The 20949-nt window shown below is 34.8% G+C and overlaps 1 long non-coding RNA gene across 1 annotated transcript in view; it reads right to left on the bottom strand.

Annotated features, from left to right (window-relative positions):
• Positions 1-20949, bottom strand: part of LOC118146383 (uncharacterized) — a 139032-nt gene that overhangs the window by 100225 nt on the left and 17858 nt on the right. Inside the window, exon 3 of the long non-coding RNA XR_004732152.3 lies at positions 14098-14145. This is a non-coding gene — a long non-coding RNA (uncharacterized LOC118146383). The remainder of the gene's footprint in view (positions 1-14097; positions 14146-20949) is intronic.

Raw genomic sequence — 20949 nt, 5'->3', positions numbered from 1 at the left:
ACAGATACATGAACTATTTTACTAAAAAGAAAATCATCAGACTACATAAAATATAAAACTCAACAATATGGTGCTTACAAGAGACATCATTAATTAAAAGACACAGATGTTGTGAAATGAAATGTATGGAAAAAGAAAAAAATCATGCCATTTAAACACTGACCAAAAGACAAGAAAGATTTCAAGGTAAGAAGTATTGCTATTGATTGAGAGGCAGGCAATAACAATAAAATGAGCAATTCACCAGAAGAATATATCGATTCTAAATGGCCACATACCTCATAACAAGCTTATAAATATTTAAGCAAAAGCTACAATATAAAAACGTGACTTTAATATATTTCTCTTGGTAAACATAAAAAAATGCATTTGTCTCAGTGAATCAAAGCAACTGTACCAGGAACCAGTGTGATTGAAATATCAAATTAGAGACAAGGAGCTGATAAAACTGGCTTAGAGTATATGAAAATATTGTGAATACCTTTTAGGTTTAAGTAAATTTTTCTTGGTTTTAAAGCTTGAAATCAAAAGTTCAAGACAGTGTGCCATTTATGTTAGATGCAGTGATTTGACAGTCTCCTTGCTGAAGTTTAATGCCTTGAACAGCTGCTTATGAACAAGTAGAATAATCCAGGAAGTAGTCTTGTTGTCATTTTGATGTTTGTATTAATTTATTTGAAGACTTAACGCAGTGCCTGGCAAATAAAAAATTACTAAATAAATTTTGTTTGCCCCATTTTATCTCATTTACTCTTCATAATAACACTAAGATTTCTTATGTCATTTTTAAAAATAAAAAACCTGAATCTCATAGTAGAAAACTAACAAAAGTCACATAGCTAGTGACCTGGAGCTGAGATTCAAACATAGGTTCTCTAACACACATGCATGCACATGCGCGCGCGCACACACACACACACACACACACACACAATCTTAATCACTATGCTCTATGGCATCATAATTATTATTCCAAAGCCAAATGCTTACTTTGTGTTGACGACCAACAGGAGAATAGCTAATATACATTAATTGTATACAATACATCAGAATTATGCTTATTTTACATATATCTCATTATATTATATATCATGTTATTATAAGCAGTATTAAGTACTTTCTACTTTTATCTGTCAATGGTACCATTTTTCTCCTAATCAAATGTCATACATATTAGTATTCACATAATATAGTGCCTTTTTCTCTTGAAGGCACAGAGATTTCTGACTCAGCTTAAAATTGTTTTATAATGTCTTAAATCTGTTTATTCTGAAATATTAAATATATATGAATTATATGTGTTATAAAATATAATAAAATGGTCACATGTTTCACCACTGTTAAATTGAAATATGTTCGGACTAAAGCTGCCTTCATAGGTATTTTAAGTTTGGACTAAAGATTTCTCAGTAGGTAGTGAACTGTAACCTAACTTGATGTGTAAACAGACTGTAACACAATGTGAAAGTAGACTCTTCTAACAAGTAGCCAAGTCTCAGCTAATCATAGCAGCAAAGCCTCCAGCCAATCAGAGGCTGAAGGCTAATGAAACATTGCCATATAAGACAAATGTCTGTGACCATTTAGATTATTTCTGTATGTCACTACCTTTTTTCTGGCTATAAATATAACCTGCACATGTGGTGGGTGGGATGGATCGTTATAAACCATTTTTGGTTAGGACTGCTGCCTGATTCATGAATCATTTCTTTGCTCAAATAAACTTGGCTAAATTTAATTTGTCTAAAGTATTTTCTGTAACAACCACACTCCTTATAAAACAGAACACTGTTGAAGCCTTGTGTTTTTCCCTGATCACATCCTCTCTTCTTTCCCAATCAGGATAGACAATATATGGGGTGTATGATTATCACTCTGTTACTTAAACAATTACAAGATAGGTGAGTGTTCCTATATAAAATGCAGTAGCATGAGTATTCCCATAGGAAATGGGGGCTTGTCACCCCCATTATCCATGAGGCATGCTTCCAAGGTCCCCAGTGTGTGCCTGAAACCACTGACAGTACTTAATGAACTCTATATATACTATGTTTTTTCCTGCACACACATACATATGATAAAGATTAATTTATAAATTAGGCACAGTAGGAGATTAACAATAACAAATGAAACAGAGCAATTAAAATAATGATATACAGCAATAAAAGTTATGTGAATATGGTCTTTCTCTGTTTTACAATAGCTTATTGCACTGTACCAAAGGTGACTGAAACCACAAAATGCAAAATCATGGATAAGGGAAGGCCATTGTGCTCTTTAGTTTCATACCTTTTGAACTTTATATAAATGGTGATAGACTGAGTTTATTCTACTGTAACTTCATTTTATGAAGCAGCATTGTTGATGTTATTTATTCATGTTGAGACAGGTAGGTCATTCATTTCCAAAGCTGTATCAAAATATGCCTCAATTTATTATCCCTTCTCCTGTCATTAGACATTTAGTTTGTTTTCACATTTTTGCTACTATAAGCAATGCTGCTACAAACATTTATTTTTATGTCTTTTGGTGCACTGATGCAAGAGTTTCTTCATACCATACATGTCTAAGAGTGAAAATAATGATTGGTGAGATAGGTGCATTTTCAACTTAACAATATGCCATATTATTTCCCAAAATCTTTGTACTGATTTAGATTTATTCCTGTAATAGTTTTCATTGCATTAAATCTTTACCAACACTTGGAATTATTCAATTGCTTATATCTATCTACTTATCTATCTGATAATATATATAAAGATAGAGTCAGATATAGATATGATATCTATTTAAATATCTATAGATCTACATCTATCTCTATTTGTATATTAATTTTTAAACTACATCTATCTATAATGAGAGAATTTATAGCTGACTCCATACCTATGTTAAAATTTGTGATGCATGAAATAGGGATTTACCCAGGAAATCAAAAATTGGGGATATGCCGGAAAAGGCATTTGAGGGTTTATGTAAATAAACTTAAGAACCCTGAACACTGTGGTTCAGCCATATGACAATACAAGAAATGCTTCAATATCAGGAAAACAGACATCAAAAGCCTCGAAGAACCTGAAAAAAATCCCTTGGGATCTGGATGATTGTTCAGAATTCAGCACTGCTTTTGAGAGCTAGTGCTCTCATTGTCTTTGCAGCAGTAGTAAATTATTAAACTCTACTATTGGACACTTTCCTTCTTGTTAATTTCTAAATAGTAAGATCAGAACCAAAGGATGGTTAGAAATTAACAGAATGGGATATATACATTTGTATTTAATTCTAGTTCAGTGGAAAGGAAAGTTCAACTGTAACTGTCCTCTTTCAGCAACACTGGAATGAGTATCAAACTTGACTTGAATACAAAGACAATAGTCTCTAACTATACAGATTTTACAGATGTATTCAGATTTTGCTTTCGAACTTACTATTTATGCTCTGTATAGTTAGGTAACACTGTTCAGACCAAACGTACAAATTGCTGATCAGCAGCATGCACCAGTCACTGTCTCTTCTGCCCCATTACAATACACATATACATATGCTAATTATATATATATATATCTATCTTAGGGACTTTGCTTTTTTCTTGTTTTTTTTTTTTGTTTTTTTTTTTGAGACAGGGTCTTGCTCTGTTGCCCTGTGACTGAATCATGGCTCACTGCAGACTCAACCTCCAGGACTCAGGTGATCCTCCCACCTCAGCCTCCCAAGTAGCTAGGACTACAGGCACACACTATCACGCCTAGCTATATTTTGTATTTGTTTTACAGATACAGTTTCACCATGTTGCCCAGGCTTTTCTTGAACTCCTGGCCTCAAGTGATACACCTATCTTTGCTTTCATAATGCTGGAATTATAGGCATTATAAGCTGAGGAGTTTTCTTTTTTTATAAATAATTTAATTCCGTTATTTAACCTCCAGATCCTGTGATAACCTGCATTTCATGACCTGTACTTAAAGCCAGGAGAATAAAGTAACTGAAATTAGTGTTGTGCTAGTGATCTCTTTTGTAGTTCAAGAGACTTTTAGATAAAAAGTAAAGTACATGAGATCAGCTTCTTCCAGTTATGCTAATAGTCACAGGCAATAGGTAATTGCCTGGAGGACCTCTACCTTTAGGGCATAACCAGAGATGGCTCCTATGGGGAGGTGGGAGTGCAGAATATTGGAAATACAGCTGCACTCTTTTTGGAAGTATCACTGGGGTCAGGAAGATTACTTATTGAAATTTATAATTACAGCTTATAAGAATGAAAGAAACCTAAAGAACGTTTTCCATCCTCTTTTGAGTTTCCTTTATCTACTTTTATTTAAGAGATTAGTTTTAAGTATATGTCTAATTTGTTAAACAAAAAGTTTTCTTTCATTGAATTCTGGAGCACTCTGCCGGACGCTGGTGCTGCCTTATCATCTTGACTATATTCACTGATAATATCTTCAGTTAGTAACAAATCTAAGATTATTTATTTGCCATACCAGGTTATTAAATCTACAAATCTCTTAGTAGACCCCAATCTCTTCTTAATTTAATAACTTTCATGTTGAATAATTTTAGGATTAGGTCTAATAAAATTATCAGTGATATTGAGCTATCTGATTTGTTTGAATTGGAAATACTGTGATTTTTTTTGTAGGTGTGAAGAAATCTGTCTTTAACCTGCATTTAATACACATTCCTCTTTTGTGATTATTTTGCTGATTGATATTAGCAAAGCAGGCATCTGGGGCTAAAAAAAATAATCATACCTCAACCCATTCTATTCTGAACATATGGCGATGCTGACTGTTAAATCAATTTTAGGATTTGCCAGTGCCCTCAATTCTGCCATGCCTTTGCTCGTATAATTGTTAAACTGAATTTGCCCTGAGACTGCCTCAGTAACTTGAGTCCCTGCTTAAGGAACTGCAACCTAACTTGGTATGTACACAGACTGAAAGTATAATTCAGGAGTATTTTTTAACAGAAAATAGTTGAGTCTCAGCCAATCACAGGCTGCCAACTGATTGGGCATGCTATTTTTTGCATCTCACTTCCTTTTCTATCTATAAATAATCTCTGCCCACCTTGCAGAGAGAAACTCTTTCAACCTCTCCTGATTCTGAGAGCTGCCCAATTGATGAATCATCCTTTGCTCAAAATTTTTTTTTCAATTTAATTTGTCAAAAGTTTTTCTTTTTTACATAACATTGGCTGGGATGCTTCTAGTACATTTGAAGGAGACTGAGAATTGAATCTGGTGTTCAAAATCCTGACTCTTTCATTTACTAGCTCAGTAAATGAACAAGCTAGACAAAATCTTAATGAAACATCAGCTACCTTATCTGAAAATGAGATTAATTAATAATAATAACTTTTATTTAAAGTGGTCTTACAGCATTTATAATGTTGGGATTTATTTGAGTTTCTTTGCCTGCTATGTTGAGGAAAACATATAAGAAAAAACAAAGATTCAGTCCAACTTACTTTTACATAAAAACATTCATTTTTCTCTAAAGTAGAAGCAAATAACAGAAATATTGGTCGGGCGCGGTGACTCACGCCTATAACCCCAGCACTTTGGGAGACTGAGGTGGGTGGATCACGAGGTCAAGAGATCGAGACCATGGTGAAACCCCGTCGCTACTTAAAGTACAAAAATTAGCTGGGCATGGTGGTGTGCACCTGTAGTCCCAGATACTTGGAAGGCTGAGGCAGGAGAATTTCTTGAACCCAGGAGGCGGAGGTTGCGGTGAGCCGAGATCGCGCCATTGCACTCCAGCCTGGGCAACAAGAGCAAAACTCTGTCTCAAAAAAAAAAAAGAAGAAATATTAAAACTATGAGTACTGTGTAAAACTTTCTAATAAATGTACTCCTTCACAAAAAAGTCTGATTTGCAGAGCTGGTTCATTAAAATAGCTCTGAATGTCTCTATGTTGTCTCCTGTTGTTGAAGATGTAGCATGCAGTGATTTTTTGCTAATTAGTCTTATTATGGTTAACAGATGGTGAAATTTAAATTTGTGGAGGAAAAATGTGTGCAAATCTGTATGGTTACCTGGAGCTATATGTGAACCCTTTAAGGATATAAGGATGTAAGTACAGTTCTATAAAGTTCTATTTGTGAATATGTCAGAGTACTGTGATTTCAAGAAAAGAAATATCATATAAACTCGAAAGATAAAAATTACAATATACAGTCATACATTGCTTAACAGTGGAGGTACTTTCTGAGAAATGTGTCTTAAGGTGATTTCAGTGTTGTGGAAATATCAAGGGTGTACTTATACAAACCTAGATGTTATAACTTGCTATACGCCTAGGCTGTAAGGTGTAGCCTATTGCTCATATGTTACAAAACTGTACAGCATGTCACTGTGCTAAATAGGCAATTGTAACACAATGGTAAGTATTTCTTTACCTAAACATGGAAGAGGTACAGAAAAATTCTGTAAAGGTTTTTAAAAAATGATACAGTCTTACATGGCACTTACCGTGAATAGAGCTTGCAGGAAAAGGAAGTTGCTTTGTGAGAGAATGATGAGTGAATGTGAAGGCCTGAGACATAACTGTACACTACCATAGACTTTATAAACATTGTACACTTAGGCTATGCTAAGTTTATAAAAAATAATTATTCTTACAACAATAATAAATTAACCTTAACGATTTTACTTTATAAAGTTTAAAAATTTTTAAACTTTTTAGCTCTTTTGTAGCGATACTTAGATTAAAACACAATACATAAGTATACAAAAATATTTTCTTTCTTTGTATCCTTATTCCATAAGTTTTTTCTACTTTAAATATTTTTCTTTTTTTTTTTAACTTTCTGTATGAAAACTAAGACACAAGCACACACATTAGGTTAGGCCTACACAAGGTCAGAGTCACCCATGTCCCTGTCTCCCACCTCTATCTCTTATTCCACTAAAAGGACTTCACGGGCAAGAATATGCATGGAGCTATCACCTCCTATGATAGCAATGCCTTTTTTGAAAATACCTCCTAAAGTACCTTCCTGAGGCTGTTTTATACTTCTTTTTTATATACAAGTAGAAGAATCACATTCTAAAGTAATGATACAAAGTGTAGAATGGTAAAAATAAATCACTAATGTGGTCATTTATTATCATTATCAAATACTACATACTTGACCTAATTGTAAGTATTGTACTTTTATATGACTCAGAGCATGCTAGATTTATTTACACCATCACCACAAATGTGAGTAATGCCTTGTACTACCATGTTATGCCAGCTACATTACTAGATGATTGGAAATGTTCAGCTCCATTACATTCTTAAGGGACTACCATTCCATATATGGTCTATCATTGACTAAAATTTCATTATATGGTACACGACTGTATTTATGAGTGCATTCACTAACAAAGATAATACTAATCAAATTTGTCTGCTTATTACTTGACGAAGAACCAAGACCCCTATTTAGAGAATGAAGACTGATGTTTGGATTATTTGCTGGCCACCGTTTATAAGTTTCTCATCAGAATGCATATTTTACCCTGAACCTGACTTTAGTAGATGATCAATAGACGTTTTTTTAATTAAAGAATGTTATGATAGTATCAGTATCTAAAGACATGAATCTTAGGGTGATTGCTTAAAAACATGTTACATTTGAATAATTTTAAAGTAATACTATCATAACACACATTCTACAAAGATGTGCTTGGTCCATAGCATTTACTTAAGGATTTTTAATCTTTCTAGCATATAAGAGAATAACTGTGCTAGGTCTACGTACATAAAAGTGAAATATAAACAGGTAAATTCAGGGAAAAAAAAGAAGGATGTTACTTCTATCTTTGATTTTTTGGCTTCTTAAATATATATCAATATTTATGATATCTGAAGTTTAGTTTAATTTCAGGTAACTAAATAATCTCAATATAGTTCAAAATTAGTTTTAAAAAGCCTATTGTAACTGCTTTCATATCAATGTTGTGGAATCTATGTTTCTTTAGCTTGGAATTAAGGGAGTACTTTAATAAGTGGAAGCAATAAGACAATTTGTCACTCATCCCTCAGTAGAAGCTCTTGGGAAAAAAAAGTTATCTTTCTGTCTGTGTCTTAAGAAGCATTGTTCTTTGCTGTGGTATGTGCGATCAAGAGAATCTGTGGTGTTTTAAAAAATCACAGAATATTGCTAATAAACGTTGAAAATACTTTTCTTGAAAAATAAAGTAGTACAGTGTCATGGTTGTACCTATGACAACCTTATTCTCACACATTTGCTTTGTAATATGCTTTTTTTTTTTTTTTTTTTTTGAGACAGAGTTTCGCTGTTGTTACCCAGACTGGAGTGCAATGGCACGATCTCGGCTCACCGTAACCTCCGCCTTCTGGGTTCAAGCAATTCTCCTGCCTCAGCCTCCCGAGTAGCTGGGACTACAGGTGCGCGCCACCATGCCCAGCTAATTTTTGTATTTGTAGTAGAGACGGGGTTTCACCTTGTTGACCAGGATGGTCTCGATATCTTGACCTCGTGATCCATCCGCCTCGACCCTCCAAAGTGCTGAGATTATAGGCGTGAGCCACCACACCCGGCCTGTGATATGCTTTTCTAAGTAGAAAAGGGCAAATCCTTAATTTGTGTAAGTATTATCCTGATCTAATGTATATTTCTGAGTTGAACATGTGACATTTATGTGAGGTATAAGTCATGGCAAGAAAAAATGACTACAAATCATATTTGCCTGTGTATAATATTTCTGCTTTCTGAAAATTCAGAAGGAAAGATCATTAGTTTAGTAACAAATCCTTTTAATGTTTCTTTCCAGGGAAACAGTATACTGTACCTTAAAAATAAACAAAAATTAAGAAGCTCGAATGTTTTCTTGGGGCTATTTAGTCGAACTCTTAGAATTTGCTGTCTCCTCCTGGGACCCTTACTGATTTACTGATTCTACAGGGAACTATTTTTTCTTTCTTTCTTTTTTTTTTTTTTTTTTTTTTTTTTGAGATGGAGTTTCGCTCTTGTTACCCAGGCTGGAATGCAATGGCGCGATCTCGGCTCACCACAACCTCCGCCTCCTGGGTTCAGAAAATTATCCTGCCTCAGCCTCCTGAGTTGCTGGGATTACAGGCAGGCGCCACCATGCCCAGCTAATTTTTTGTATTTTTAGTAGAGACGGGGTTTCACCATGTTGACCAGGGTGGTCTCGATGTGTTGACCTCGTGATCCACCCGCCTCGGCCTCCCAAAGTGCTGGGATTACAGGCGTGAGCCACTGCGCCCGGCCTATAGGGAACTATTAAGAGAACTTTACAGTGATGGAGATATGGTTAATTAAACCACAGGAAATGGTGATACACCTAGAGACTAGCAACAAAGGAAAGTCATTTCCATCCCTAACCTGGTGAAGGGAGAGGAGGGAACTATACAACAGGAGCCTTCAGAAAATGTTGAACTATGAAAAAGGAGGCTTCCTCTAGCAGCTGTAAATGTTGAGCGCATCCACTGAAAGCTGTAGCAGCAAAGGAAGAAGGAGAGGAAATAGATATTCCAATCTCAATCGCCACCTGCCTTCCAATTTCTGCCAGTGTCTCCCATTGGCCAAATGCAAGGAAGGAAGTCCGAATGATGTCTATAGGGGTCAGCACTCTAGAGCACAGAGTAGGAAAAGACCAGAGGGTGTGTCAGAGAGGAAAAAGGAGTGTAACTAGCGAAAGGATCACTTTACATGTGAAGGAAAAATAAAATGAGTAAAATAAGCTTCCTTCTCTTTCCTCCATTGGACTTTGTTAACTACCAATGTCTGTATACTCAGAGACTATAAGTGAGTAGTACCTTCATGCTGGGAAAATCTGGAGCTAATATATTATTTATTTCAAATAGACAAAAGACAAGCTTTTGATAGTTATAACTCCTGGTAAGTGACATTTATACTTTAGACATTCTACCTGTAATCAGGGGAATCCTATTATGCAAGTTCTATGATATTTCTATATTAAAATCCAGATGGGAGTAATGCTTTTCTTTGATGGCTGGTCTGCCTTAGTCAATGATATGAAAGATAGACATTGTCAAATGATACATTATTTTATCTGCTCCTGACAAGTGTGATACTCTATTTCAATGTGTGTTATGACTACTTTTCCTAGAAACAAAGAAAAATTATTAAGCCATTAAAAATCCTTTTGAATATTCATAACAATATGCCTGTGCATGATTCTTTAGAAGAGGAAGTCACTATCAGATAAATAAGTTAAAAATGTATCATTTTTCTTCCTTTAGCCTTATTCAGTCAGTTTTGAGACAACTACTTATAGTTTATCTTCATTATTGCTAAATTATTTTTGCTTTGGACTTTCTACCAGCAAAAGTATGTAGACTATGGGGAGCCATCCATATCAAAATTAGCACTTGAACAAATAAAGTACTTTACTTGTTATATATTAATCATGGATTAATGGGGAATGGAAATACAATTGACTCAGTAAGTGCTCGAATTTTTCTTAATCAGAAATGTGCCGGAGGAACACTTTTTAAAAGAGAAAGATAGATTAACAAACTTCCTAGATACAATGCAAGAAGAATATGCATAAAGAGTTTGTTATAATTTTATGGGTTTACAATATGACAACTTGGCCAAGAGATGTTACAGACATAAATTTCCAGGCTCCCATTAGAGGCATCTGCAATCAACCCCAAACTCTCTATCTGATAAGAAAAGTTTAATAAACCATACATATGGAAAATTTAATTAAATACTCAATCTAGATGCAATTAGGAATACATATGTATGGACAAAGACAACAAGGTACAGAAAATCTGGTGGTACTAACTTACCAATTAAAATATAGGAGTATGAATTATTTTGTCTTTACATATTTATTTAGCATTTAGAGTTTGAAAATTTATTCTTTGAAAAACTGTTGGTAGATTTCCCCAAAGATTGTAACTAATATGCAAATAAATTTTGAGTATCTTTTCTTTTCTTTTTTTTTTTTTTTTTAATATGGAGTCTCACTTTGTCACCAGGCTGGAGTGCCATGGCACGATCTTGGCTCACTGCAATCTCCATCTCCCGGGTTCAAGCAATTCTCCCACCTCAGCCTCCCAAGTAGCTGGGACTGCAGGTGTGCACCACCATGCCCAGATAGTTTTTGTATTTTTAGTAGAGATGGAGTTACACCATGCTGACCAGGATGATCTCGATCTCTTGACCTTGTGATCCGCTCACCTCAGCCTCACAAAGTGCTGGGATTACAGGTGTGTGCCACTGCTCCTGGCTGACTGTCTTCCTATATTTCACTATTATTTACTTGATTTTGACCCCCTTGACCACAGTAATAAGCTCCCAGCATATGTCATGAATTCTGGATCACAGAGAACACTTGAAAATTTTGGAATGAATACATACATGCTTTGAATACAAGAGGTTTTCAAAGTTGATAGAAGTTACAAATGTATGACATACGAAGTTTGTTGTTTGTTTTCAGAGACAAGGTCTTGCTCTGTTGCCCAGAGTGGAGTGGAGGGGTGCAATTATGGCTTATTGCAGCCTAGAATGCCAAGACTCAAGTGATCCTCCTGCTTCAGCCTCCTGAGTAGCTGGGACTATAGATGTTCACCACTATACCCAGCTAAGTTTATTATTTTTATGTTTGTAAAGTTGAGGTCCCACTATGCCGCCTTCACTGATCTACAACTCCTGGGCTCAAGCAATCCTCCTGCTTCTGCCTCCCAAAATGCTGAGATTACAGGCATGACCCACCATGTCTGGCCTGTACCAAGTTTTAATTCAAAACAATAGGTGGGAATATACATCATATTTGCTTTTTTTTTTTAAAGGAGAGAACTTACTAGTGTGAAAGGCATTGATAATTCAAAAGCATCTTTTTATAGTACAGGTTTCCCTTGGAAAAATGAAATTTCAGTAGAATTTATGCTGTATTTGTCAGTTAGAAATGAGTTATCCAAATAACAACAACAATAAAAATAAAAACTTGGATTATCACAGTTTAAATGAATAGAATTATTTACTTATATCGATAATGTAAAAGATCAAGACATATTCTTTTTCTCCTTCTTTAGGCTTGCAAAGGTGTTTGCAAGAGACCTGTGATGATGATGCCCATCTTATACATATTTAAGATAGAGGTATGGGAGAAAAGAGCAGTACCAACATAATGAGCATAAATACTTATTCTTTTTGTAATGATTTTATTTGTTTATTCAAAATTCTCAGAAGCCTCTGCATCAAATTTTACTTAGTTTGCATATGTTATAATTGAACAATTAGGCTTTTTAGGTATATTTTAATTGAAGAGAATCTTAAAATGCTGTAAAGATTGGAATGATGAATAAAAGCAAAAGTGATTATCTCTGGCTTCTGGGTTTTCATAGCAGACACAGTCAACTGTCTGCTCACCATCTTTCCCTGCCCTCTAGTTTATTCCTAACAAAACCTTGGTTTGGTTCATAGGAGTCCAGTGTTTAAGCCAAACCAAAAGAACTTACTGGGGATGATCAAGCCTATGAATTATGTGATAGGATGGAATAAACACTGACATAGATGCTAGGATATCTAGATTCTGGTCCCAACGATTTTAAGAGTTAGCACATCAAAATCAGTCATTTGGAGGGGGGGCTATGAATTCATCTATAAAATTTAAAAGGTTGGAAAAGATAGGGGATTTCAAACTATATTCTTCATATCTGAACTTCTACAGAAATATGTAGTGTTTTCCATGGAAATATGAGTAAGAAGACTCTGAAGAGGAAGGGCAAAAACCTCTACTTACATGAAAGAGGAATTGCTTTGGCTTATTTGTTGAGAGTTCACCAATGTTTCATATGCCAAAATGTAGTATTTTATTTAAAATGTTTTAAAAATCTCTGGGAAAGAGGCTATCTTAGGTCTTCTCCATCTATACTATGCTTAATAGGCTATGTTTTATATAAATTAGAAGAGAAATGAAACTATGTATCTCCCACCAAACCCAAAGACTTCTAATTCTAATTGTGTTTGACATGAAAATATCCCAGAAAACCATAGAACTGAATCATATGCCAGTTGGATCTGAATTCTTTCTTATTTTTAAAATCTTATTGTTAGAAATGTCAGCGGATTCTGAGGGAGGACAACTCCAATTCTTGTGGTTGCAACATAAGTTATGATTCATTTCCTTACCTAGGGGAGAGTAGCTAAAGCATCCAAGCAAATGGATTGTATTCCACAGAGGATAGACAAAAGTGGTTAGGATGCCCAAGTTTATATATTTCCACTAAGAGTGAGTAAGATTAGAAGTCATAAAATTAGGACAAGGATTAATAGAAAGAGGACGGTTGAAGTATAGAACAAAGAAAACTTAGATTCAAGGAAAATAAGGTATCTATCTTATGCAGATAAAATTAAGTGGAAATACATGCCTTTAAGCCTTATACATTTTTCAGAGGTGAGATAAATTTAAACTCTCATGATAAAACTGATAAATAAAATGATAAAAAATCTCATGATATTTATACTCTCATGATGAAACTGTAATAGATGACAAAGGTAAGTTAGCATTTTTTGACATTGCTTTAAAAATAAATACAATCATGTGATATGTTGTTCAACTCTGGCCTCTTTCTTCTAATGAAAATTCCTTGGTATTACTAACTCATATGGAACACAGTGGTGAAGAAACAAGACTGACTGAAAGATATATTTTCAAAGTTACTATGATTTTAACATATTTAAATCATAGGTTCTGTGCAGTACTCCATGCTGAGCACAGTTAAGCACACAGAGACATAAGGTACAGTGCCTACCTTTGTAGATGCTAAAAATCAAGTTAGCGAATTAAAATATGGAAATATAAGTGAAAATACATTTAAAGATATTGCCATACCACCTGTTGAAATTACTCAGTAAAGCTTAGCTCTTAATTCAGTGAATTCTCATCCTTATTACACGGTGTGATTATTACTCCTGTTTTGTAAATGGAACTGCTTTAGTTCAGGAAGTAAGTTTCCCAAGACTTCACAGCAAGTAAGTAGCATGTCAGTGGGGAGGGAAGAGCTCTTTCTCTTCATTATTGAGAGGCTCATGCTCTGAACCATTGCACTAACATACATTTTAGATGACAAGTTATTTCATACCTTTCTGTTTCCTCAGGCCACATCTCCAGCAGATGACACTGTCTCCTCCTAACAAAGGAAATTAAAAGCTTGGATTAAAACTCTGGGGCGGGCATTTTTTCTTCCTGAAGACAATCATGAAGAAAATACAGTTGAGTACAGACAGAAATAGAAGTCCTTCCAAATAATTCTCTTACCACTGTCTTGAGGCCAGTGATTTTGACTTTCCAGGCATCTTTTTACATCATTAGCCACTGTCCTCTCTCTCAATCTCTCTCTCCCTGCCTACCCCCAATGCCCTTACTTCTCCCTCTGTTATGACTAATTTTCCTCATCATTAAAATGTGAACTCTTGCTCTATCTAAGAAAACGCAATTTTTCCAACCTGGTCATCAATTTTTCCATGACCACACTTAGTAAAGAAACACTAGCCTTTTAAACTTAGTAATAAAAACTTTTTATGATCCATGCAGTCAGAAACAACTCCTCTCTTCTCTCACGTCAATGGCACATTGAACTGTGCCAATATAATGCGTATAAATACTTATTCTTTGTGTAATAATTTTTTTTTTATTTATTCAAAATTATTTATGGAGCATCTACTAGGTTTCATGCAATGCTAAGGTTATAATGGTGAAACAAAGAGACCGAGAGTACAGCCACCTAAGTTTCATGAGCCAGTGGGCTGGAGGTATTTCCATTGTCAGAAGTTCTCTGAGCAACAAATGCATATGATAACTACTGAGGAAACTAGTCTTAAAGAAATCACAGTTTTGTAGAGATATGGAGGGACAAATACAAATAATTCATTTGATAGACTTTGTACAGGCAAAAACTTCAAGTGCTTTGTCATTTAGTCTCCTATATTAGCTTCTAGTATGGATTTTCACATGATAATAAATATTTGTTGAATTAAGTCAAGGAAATATTACCCTAGTACGCAATCATGTCACCCTGGAAACTATCATTTTGGAGCACTATGTGAAGGGTGGCCCCAAATGAAATTATGCCAGCCAGCCCATGCGGATGAGAGGTTCCACTTGCTATGACAACAGCGCCTGTTTCTAATTAGCATTGGCATTTTCTTTGTAGTTTGTGGGGCTGATGGTGACCCATGCTGTGTTGTAGAAAACCGTTTCATCTTAGCTGACATAACTAAGGTGGGATACAATAATGTAGATGTCACCTCAAATCATCAGCCCGAAACATCTTTTTTTTCTTCAGGAAGATAAATAAGCTGGCATTTAAGTGTCTAAGGCACACAACTAAGCATGCTCTTGTCAGCAAAATGAAATGTTGTCACAAACACCTAGGTTCCTGCTGCTCCTTAAATGCCACAGTCTTGATTTTCACTGATCTCATAGTGAGATTGTTTTCTCTCTTATAAGGCTGTGAATACAGATATAATCACTCAAGTTCTTATATGCCACTGCTTGACACGCATTGCTGAGAAATGACTCAACAGATTGCCTTCAAAGGCAGGAGACTTAGCCATCCAAGGATCTAAATCAAAATATGGGAACCAAATAGTTGTTTTTTTTTTATTTCAATTGCACACTTGTATCAATCGGATGCGGTTGCCTGGAATACACTTCAAAGAAGGATTTTAAGTGTGTGCCAGACTCAGCAAAATCGAGGATATCTAACTCTTCTAGCATTCAATCCCCTAGTTCCTTTTATTTAAAAAATTTACAGCATACTTTTCTAACTTTTCATTTTTTAAATACGTCATTCCAATATCTGAATCTCTGCCTTACTTACTTTCCATACTCAACCTAAAGTCTGAATAATCCTTCAGTCCAACTGCTTCTTACTCTTAAATCCCTTTCCACTTTATCCTGCCATCATTCCTGTTCATTCCAAATCCAAAAACAAACTAAATAAAAAGAAAAAACAAACCCCAATAGATACTGTCATCTCTCTGGCTTACCTTAACTGCACTCACCGATGCATTGCTTTTCTTGAATGAGAGTTGAATTTCCATGACTCACATAAGTTAAAATTATAGTTTAAATAAGTTGTGACAGGAAGCACCTATAAAGTTTCTAAAATGTATGTGGTGCAATTCTATACTCTACCTGAAAGGCAATATATAATAAAAAAAAGTGCTATGTGCTCAGAAACCATGACTAGTCAATGTTCAGATGAGTTTCTTACTTTGTAGTGTTTGGCAATAGTGGTTGAGCCAAAATGATGCAAATTCCATTAATCCTCGCACTCTAAATAGATCAGGAAAACTCTTCCCAAAGTTGGTAGACCATTATGTGAGCTTTCAAAGAGACAAAGCCGAAGTTGCGTTTCCTGCATTGGGAAATTTTCCTAGGCCATTTGGAGCAGAATCCTTAAACTATTCCAATTTAGTTTGCTCAGAGCAAAGGATTCAGTAATATGTATTTTCAATTAGTTATTGCCTTGGGTTTACTACATGGTGTGATTTTTATTCCCAGGGCTTGTCCAGCCCTTTTGTTTTTAGCTGTGTGTGCCTGTGTGAGTGGAAGACAGGGAGAGAGTGTCAGAGAAAGAGAGAAATGAGTGCTGACCCAGGAGAAATTTAATTATATGTTATTGGTAACATCTGTTTAGTTTTAACTCTGCTTTCAGTAAGAGAAGGAGCTATCACAAATTTCCAGTAGTTTTTCCTTAGAATTTGGCTAAGCTAATATCATTGAGCCTATTAGAATTTTTATATGATGCTACACAAAATCCTAGAACTGAAAAGACTCATTTAAAAACAAAATCACCATATTAATGGTCTTTGATAAATCTTTTAGTTTACCACTTTATAGTTTATTTATTCATAGAATTTGATTTTATAATTTTTTTTCTTCAATTTAGAGGTAGATAAACATTTTAACTGGTTGTTTAGTGTTTCAAAGCAGTGTTTTAAAGAGACACATTCTTGCACAGAATCACTCTAACCTGAAATAAAGAGATCAAAGAGTCTGTTTATTTTATTTTTTAAAGTGCGAAGAAGCATTCAGAAAGACAATACCCTTGATGAGGACTTATGCTTACTTAGTCCATGTGTATAAATCTATATATTAAAGATACAGATCATGAAAATAATGAAAATAATGAAAGAGAGTGCTATGAGTGAATCCACATTGGCCTAAGACTACAAAGACATCTTGAAAATGTAAGTCTAGTAAGAACAAAACACATGACAGAAATGTAACCAAATTATGTTATCCAAACAGCTCTATCCATGTCTTCTGGTGATATTTTGATCATAATAAATATCCTTTTAGTTTATGCTAATTAAGTTGAATTGCCAGTTCATTTTGAACTTAGTAGACTGAGGGATGGCTAATAAAGTGTTCCAATCTGAATTTCACTATTTTAAGCTTCATGCTGTTAAGTCATCTATTAGTCAAGCTCAACACATTTTTACTGCAGTTTCATCATTTCATTAAAGAGTTAAGTAAGAGTTAAGTATGTGATTACTTAAACATAACTTGTTGGAAGATTTTCAGTTTAAAGGTTTAACAGAAGTCCAAACAAATGTTAGGGCTGATCCGATGGTTTGGAGAGTTGAATTAGAGTAGAATTGGCGAGTTATATGTAATTCCTACCCAAATTTAGTCCACTTCTATTATTTTAAATATTAGAATTTACATTAATACAGAACCCTTTATCTACACATATTTAAAGTTTCCACAACCTTCATTTTCTCATCCTCCTAGTGATGCTTTTTAAATTTCACAAATGGAGAAACTGGGGGAGCTTAATTGGCTTTCCACTGCAATGAAGGGTGAGTCAGTGACAGAGACGGAAATAGACACCAGGGCTTCATCTCTTCTCATCCTCATACACATCATGAGGAAAAGCTTTCTGCTTATAAATACATTTAGTGACATAATTCCTGAAACTGTTAATTAGGAGAGTTTTTAAAACCCACCTGGTTTTAGAGACATTGAAACTTCCAAAGTTGGATATGTTTTGATGAAAAGTTAAGGAGATTTGTGTCAATTTTTTGAGAATTAGAATTTAAAGGAAACAAAAAACATATAGCAAAATATGTATATAGTTGCCTTCATATATGCCTGTCAGTGTGTTCTATCCTGTTCTAGTACTGAGATAGCTACAAAAGTTGTATTTGCACTTACATGAGTCAACACTACATTAATTTTGTTGGACACATGAACACATCAAAAGCATACACATATAAGCATGGAGGAAAAACTGAGCTAAAGGGAAACTGAGCAAAAGGAAAAAAGAGGATTAGGATTAATTTAGTCTGTCTTAGTGGGATATTTGATGCATACAGATATTCTTTAACTTACAATGGGACTATAACCCAATAAATCCTTTGTAACTTGAAATAAGTTAAAAATGCATTCAATGCACACAACCTACCAAACACGATAGATAGCTTAGCATGGCCTACCTTAAACATGCGCAGAAAATTTACATTAGCCTATAGTTGGGAAAAATCATCTAACACAAGTCCTACTTGGTGAAGTGTTGAATATCTCATGTAATTTATTGAACGTTGTATGGAAACAACAACAACAATAAAACCAGAATGATACTATGGGTACTCAAAGTATCTTCTACTGAATGGGTATCACTTTCGACCATTGTAAAATTGAAAGACTGGATATCAAGACATCATAAGTCAAGGACCATATGTATTTAGGAGTTTCTATCAATGATGCATTTATAAGAATAGTGAGCTCATAGAAACAATCAGGAAACAGTGGCTGCCAAAAATGATGATGATGATAACATTAATCATGTGACTTTTACCTTTATTGATTTGAGGAAAGTAATGTTTTTTGATTTCTACTCGATAGAACATATTTACAAACTGTTTTAGCTTTGGTTGTTTTTTTTTTTTAAGAAAGAAGGTGAGTGGTTATAAGTTAGAAGCCAGAACAGAAAAGGCCTAATGGAAGATACTTAACTGGAAGAAGAGAAGATTCATGAGGATTAATACTTTGTGGGATGTGATGTGGAAACGGCATTGGACTCATCCCATAATGGCACCAAGAAAGATAGCTATTGTGGGTAAGAATCATTTTGGAGGGCTTGTTATAACCCAGATTACTAGGCCCCATCCAAAAAATTTGTGAATTGGTGGCTGTAGGGTGGGTTCTGAGAATTTATATTTCTAGTATCTCCTGGGTAATGCTCGTGCTGCTGATCAGCAGAGGACACAGCACATAGATAACCACTGCTCCAACTCAGACACTCACTGGGGAAGCAGTAGAAAGTGTATTCAATAGTAGAAAGTGTCTTCTAAACTATTGAAAAACTCTTTCTCTCTCGTTCTGCCTGTTACTTTTTTCTCTCTCTCCTTCTTCCTTCCCATAAATGAAATCACATATATGAGATAAATTGTTTTATAAGATCCCATAGTACCTATTGTACCCAACTCTTAAGGAAGTAGTATTCAAAAATTATTTCGGGCAAGACAATAAGACATAAGTAAAATGAACACATTCTTGATGGATGAAGAGTTTCTGAGCCATGTAGGAAGAAACCCACTGATTTCACATTTCATTCCCAATCAAAGATAAACTGATTAAAATCAGTCTCTTGTAGGTTTATCTTACATTAAAGTTCAAATATTGCCAGTTCTGGTTCTGCAGATTTAGAAGGGCAATGCCACAATAGGAGAATACTGAGAATTGCTACTTTAAACGTCGTAGGTCTTATTATATGCTGAAGATTGTTCTCTATCGTCTTAAATACTTTCCACTTTCACAATGCAGATGGATTTAAAAATACCGCCTTCCTTTAATGACCAAAGTATTTAGGCAAATAAAATCAAGACACTAGTCTGCTTATCCCTGAAGTGAACTTGCGAATAAAACAAAGTGTAGCTCATCTCTTTAAGCAAGAGATCGAAAACTGAAACTACATGTGACAAGCCTAGTTTACGTGTGCCAATATCCTATATTTTTCTTATTTTGCTGAAACCATATCCATTTTCCTAACTACTTTATTCAGTTTGCTTCTGTAAAATTCAGTTAAAACTCTTGTTTTAAATTGCTTTTATTGTACATTGCCCCAAATTGTTTACTTAGTTCCATTTGAATCAAACTCTGCTTTTGCTTTCAGTCCTCTTCATTGCTCTACCTACTATACACAGGCTCCTTCCTTAAAAGAATCTTCTTGTGGGTGGGCTATTATCATGTCTCTCATAATGGCATAGTTAAGGTTGTACAAAAGTGTACTTGCATGGTAGGATAAACTACTCTTTTCTAGAATTTGCTGAAATGAAAGTAATTATTTCCAGTTGCAGTGGTACCATGGTGAATCTATTGAAGTGAAAACTGAGCATATTTAAATTTATTGGTGGAGTAAACTCAGCTTAGGCAAGTAATGGGAAAAAAGGACTGCATCTTGCCTTATACTTAGTTATACTCCAAAAAATGTAACAAGTGGAGGATGATTAGTTTCTACATTTGCAGAAAGGCAAAATGTCTGTCATGCATTTCACGTTTGTGCATTCAAAACAATTAATGAACACTTTCACTGCATCTGGATTGACAGATTAAGAAAAAAGAGCGATGGAACACAACGTGACATTTTTCAGGCTTTCAGGAAAATCTATGGATACCAAATTTACGTAAAATCATGTTGTTACTGAGTGCATTAAGGGTTTCTTTAGATTGAGCAAAAGATGAGAGGGCTTCTTTAAGCGCTTTTTAAAACTTTGAGTTTTGCCACTGTTATTGCTTTCTGAATTACAATGTGAGGTAAAACTCGCTGCAAGTAGCAGAGAACAACATTAGGAGCATTAGCTTACTATTTATACACTCAAAGATTATAGAACAATCCTGTCAACATCACAAATCTAAGAGAGGAATTGGCTGATGCAATAGGTACTTAATGGTACACACACACACACACACACACACCTCA

The sequence above is a fragment of the Callithrix jacchus genome, chromosome 12, assembly GCF_049354715.1.
Source record: "Callithrix jacchus isolate 240 chromosome 12, calJac240_pri, whole genome shotgun sequence".
NCBI lineage: Eukaryota > Metazoa > Chordata > Mammalia > Primates > Cebidae > Callithrix > Callithrix jacchus.
This window is presented reverse-complemented; position numbering and strand designations above follow the sequence as displayed.